At 38.7% G+C, this 5000-nt stretch overlaps 2 protein-coding genes and 1 long non-coding RNA gene across 5 annotated transcripts in view; 1 reads left to right on the top strand and 2 right to left on the bottom strand.

Annotated features, from left to right (window-relative positions):
• The window catches only part of LOC138018627 (uncharacterized), a 399148-nt gene that overhangs the window by 236024 nt on the left and 158124 nt on the right, over positions 1 to 5000 (bottom strand). The gene's annotated exons all lie outside the window — the stretch shown is intronic.
• The window catches only part of LOC138018624 (lactadherin-like), a 100363-nt gene that overhangs the window by 39355 nt on the left and 56008 nt on the right, over positions 1 to 5000 (bottom strand). The gene's annotated exons all lie outside the window — the stretch shown is intronic.
• LOC138022298 (uncharacterized) lies at positions 1821 to 4339 on the top strand. Its single transcript, XR_011126550.1, has 3 exons — positions 1821 to 2072; positions 2553 to 2681; positions 3239 to 4339. It is a non-coding gene; the product is annotated as an uncharacterized lncRNA (long non-coding RNA).

Below are 5000 nucleotides of genomic sequence, written 5' to 3'. Positions count from 1 at the left end.
CTGGGTTCGAAATCCTCACCTCCCACACGGTTGCCTTAACTGATCCTTTATAAAATTGGCATGTTTCCTTCCTTTTGGCTGAAAAATAGTGGTTGTAAAATGGGTGAAAAACTGTTTTGGTTGTCATTAGCAAACCCTAAAAAGGTAGTAGGACAATATATAGAGGAGGACCATGGATGACTCATGGATTACATCATTACTCCATATTAAGAAATTTTCTTTAAGACACAAACAACCTAAACTGGACAGCTCAAAACCACTCTTATATCAAAAATTAAACCTAGTGGCTTTTTGGCAGCTACAAATACAATGACAACTTCTTTTTGAATGCAGGGAACTTCTGGTGACATTACCGTCTGTGTACTTCAAGATCCCTAAGAGCAGCGATTCTAGTATTTGTGTGTACTTTTAATGGCTCAACGTTCTAGTTACTTTGGATAGGATTTGGAATTCTTCCAAGAGCTATTCTTTAAATGGGGGCTGGAATTTTTCTGGTAGAATAAGTTTTTAAAAGGCATTGCTTTTTTCTTTGTGCAGTTCTATTTTACAGCTGCCATATTCAGAAAATGTCAATATCACATTCATAAGTCAAGTATTGTATCTTACGGCCTCAGGCTACCTTTTTACGAGTGATAACTCATTTTCAATTCTGGTAGTCCATATGTTGTACACTCAAAAGTAGCTGACTCAAGTTTGTAATTTTGACAATTAATATTTTTTGACAGCCAGTAAGTAATTAGTGCTACATTGTTCGAGTTTGCTTCTTTCAAATGTTGCGTCAAAGTCAAACTTTTTACTGCGCCTCATTATCCATTTAACTGTGACAATGCATCTGAATGCCAAATCCCTTCGAATTGTGGTTGGATTTCTTGCTCTGATGGTTTCTCAAGTTTTTTCAAAGGTAACTGCTTTCTATTCCGATGTTTAGAATATATAAAGTCAAATACATATGCATTGCACAATAGAACGAAATAAACGTTAGAAAGATCATCCCAAGTTAGTTGATCAACTTAATGAGTTGCAAAGCTCTGAAGCTACAAAAAGTCCAGGCTTGAACGGAATTTAAACCCATGACCTTGCAGTTGCGCTTCACTTGCACCAATTGAGCTGTCCAATTGCCAGTTCTTTGAACATCGGACATTCCGAATTCCTTATACAATTACGACGGATAAACATTCCCTGATGAGACAGACAGACCAGCGAACAATATTCTGCGCGAACTGTCCTTCAGTTTTCAAATGTTCCGCAGTGTTTATTCGAAGAGGGTCTTGGCGAGGTCTCGGATTCTTATTCGTCACCACTGAAAAGGGAACATGCTTCCCTCTTCCTATTCCTTTTGTAAGTCTGTCAATACTTCTATATCCATATAAACAGGAACAATACCTTAACAATGATGTTCATCCTAAAAGTCGTCAAGAATATGTGTAAAAAAAAGGCATGCAGGATATACGATAAATTATATGAAATGGATTCCGTTCTCTTTTCCAGTGTCTTTTCCGTGCTTACGGCAAACGCTAGCTGAGTCTTTTCTACACGATAAAAACGAGAAAAGATAACTTAAAGAAAAAAATAGCTTTAAAGCTGGTCGGATCTTTACATTTAATCGTGGGAAATTTCAACAATATGACGAAATGATTACTCAGCTGGTTTTGTATTTGTGTAAAGGCCCAAGTCGTTTCGATTCAATTCGGATTCAACGCAATCTCAGAAGAGCATTGCCATTGTAGATTGACCACAAGAGTTGAAAGTAAAATTGGTTTTATGCTTGTTTAATTAAGGCAGAACACCTTGAACGGAGAGACCAAGACAGCCCACATTTGCAATATGAAAACTTCACCGAATCTTTCTTTCGTGTGCTGAATATTTCCCAAGTTTTGGTTTTCTCCAAGTTTGAGGATTATTTCCAATGTGCTATCGAATGTGTCGTCAACAAAGCGTGCTTCTCCTTCAATTTTGGCATCCTGGCTGACAACGGATCTGGTGGCCATATTTGCCATCTCCTAGCTTCGGATAAGTACAACCATTCCAACCATTTTGTACCAAGCGAAGAATTTCATCACTTCTCCTTTTGGGTAAGTCGAGTTAACATATCAATTCCGTACAATTAACTTATGAGACCATATCAAAAGACAAATTTTACATTAAAAAAAAGAAAATAAAACCTATATATGTACAGCTGCCAGGTCTTCACTGAGGTGCCGGAAGACTGCACCTCTCGGGTCCTGTTTTTGTTCCCGCCCGAGAGAGGAGAGCGTGCTTCCTTTCCGAAACAACGGCTGGTAAACAAGCCTTACTACGCACAGTTGCATTTCATGAGAGTAAAGATAGCACCTAAAGCTGCACTCTCGTAGATATCTCTGTCCAATAAAAACAACAACACTGTTAATGGTTGTTGTTAAAAGAATTAGTGTATTAAGATACGGCGTCGAGAAGAGAAAACTTAAGGCTTAGTAAGTGTTTCGCTCTCATAAACCCAGTTTCAATGATTAGAAGAAACTTCCTGCAGATTAACCCTTTTTCAGTCCTAGAACCTTTAATTCCTTTTTTTTTAGTTTCCTTCTAGAGCCCATGCGAAAGCTTTCCTTGTCAAAACGGTGGTACATGCCACCCAGAGTACGAGACAAATTCATACCAGTGTGAACGCGGTGAGGGAGGAAAAGGAACACATTGCGAGACAAAAAGTAAGTGCAGCCAGAAAGCAAGCCAAACGTATAGAAGGAGGAAAACATATCTACTACTTTAAGTTCTTCAGTATTTCGCCTGATGGGAGTTTTTTGGTAAATACGGGGAGTTTTAAACTTTTTGTAATTGTGGACTCAGAGCAACAGATGAGAGGAAAGGTCAACTTGTTTTGTGTAACATCCTGGAATTCAGCGTTCTCGTTACCAAGGCTCGCTAAATAAATATAATATGTTTATTGGTAATAAAACTATAAACTAAAGAGAATCGTCCTTGTACTAAAAGAGATGTGAAATGTTAACCCCGATGAATGAAATGAAGAGATTTATTTTCCGAACGTGACTCGGGGATACTTGGAAAAAATCAGAATGCTCTTTGGCAGGAGTCGAACCTACGACATTCCGATTACTGGTTCGGCTCGTCACCAAGTCACCATCGAAAAACCGATATTTTCAGAAAATTGTCTGTCTGTATGGACTCAAAAATTGTTTCAATCAAGTTTTTTTTTCATAGAGAGACACTACCCGCTCAAAAATAAAATAAAGATTCTTTTCTTCAGTATGGCAGAAAATCAACACAGACCCAGTGTGCTTTGGGGCCGCGGACGATTCATTCGGAACCCTCGAAATTCACAAGCCAGGGGACATCTATAGATTGAAGCTGATCCATCGCTCTGGCTACTTGAACTGTATTAGCAAGATAACCTCTTCCACAAAATGGGGCTGTGAGAGGCATCCCAGTAAATTAAATACTCACATCACTGATCACAATAACGTCCATCTTTTTCCAGTTAGCGGTACCGTTGAATTTGAGGATCATCTTTATTACGAACTGCCCGGTTTTCATGAAAGTTCTGCCGAGATCGAGTTTGATTCCATTGTTACTCCTTTGTTTGCGACCGCTGATCAGCAATTTAGAGTCTGGTATGGTGAAGATTTGACAAATTTGACCGAGCACGACAATGTAGGTCAATCCTGAATTGATGTATACGGGGTTTTCCAAGTTAAAGGAGACTAGGCTATCTTGGAACATTATAAATCGATAGGATTAACTCACGAACATTACACGTTTTAATTGCTCTTTACTTGCAAATATTTCATTTGTAACCCTCACAAAAATCCATTGTTCTCCCTGTGCATTATTTTGGCGATTTAAGTATGAGGAGGTAGACATATTTGGTCTAGTATAGTCCAAGTTTTTTTTGGAAAACGGAGGCGGTCCTTTTTGTTAGTTTTCGTTTTTTTTTAAGTGCACATCTTACAGCCACAAACTTTCTTACTCATATGAAATAACAATTTTAGTAGCCAGTATTAGTTCTAATGTAAACTTTTTACGTTGTGCAGCTACCTATCATGTCATTTAAAGTCTTCTCTGGTTGCTATTTTCCGTCTTCTCTTCTACCTTCGGAAATAAATCGGGCCGAGACAAAATCCAGTTGCTTGTCGTACATTTCATTTAGATTATCGTTTATCAACGTCTCGCCATTGTAACTCTTTGGATTGGAAGTGCTGTTTCGTTTCTCTCAGCCTATCACTGCCTATTTACAAACAAGACCGACTCGGAAATTCAACCAGTGATTACCTAGGACAACGATAGCTGGAGTCCGACCAAAATAGGGCTATCAATCTCGCCCCTTTCCTATCCTGAATGGTTAATGACAAATGAGAGCTTATTGAATAATTAGTAACACTGGATGCCGATGATCTGATCGATGCCGGACATTGGGAATACTCGTCTTGATATTTGTCGTACAGACTCGTAATTAGCTAATTTATTTAACATGAATTTGTTATTCGTACATATCACATAGTGCTTAATTAAAACTGCATTTTGATTGGTTAACTTTGAGTTGATTGACACATACAATTCACATCCACTTCGGCAAACAAAAAATGACTACATGTCTTCCAAATAATTAAGGTGTCCAACATGTGCTGATACTTGAATTCCATCCCGACGCTTATGTTTTGACGGTACGAATAAGTCATTTTATGGATGTGTGTCTGTACAAACACCCCTTTTTTTAGCCAGCTTAAAGATTTACTGCAGGGTGCTGACAGGTCTGTAGTTCTTGTGAAATAGGTATAGGCCAGGCTTCTTCAGCGGTTGAAGGACGAGCGCGCACTTCCAGTCATCAGCAAGCAATTTCCATTGCCATCGGTAATAGCACGCCAAAAATAATCGCGGCGATCACAAAAGATGTCGACATGTTCTGTAAAGTGCAACTTTTCTTTGCACTGTTGTTGATGAGCTTTTCCGTAAGGGCATTTAAGTTGCTAAACAGAGGAGGTGATGTTGGGGCGTGGTAAACGGAATAAGAT

This window comes from Montipora capricornis, chromosome 10, assembly GCF_036669925.1.
Source record: "Montipora capricornis isolate CH-2021 chromosome 10, ASM3666992v2, whole genome shotgun sequence".
Lineage (NCBI taxonomy): Eukaryota > Metazoa > Cnidaria > Anthozoa > Scleractinia > Acroporidae > Montipora > Montipora capricornis.
Note: the sequence above shows the minus strand (reverse complement) of the source record. Positions and strands in the feature narration are given on the sequence as shown.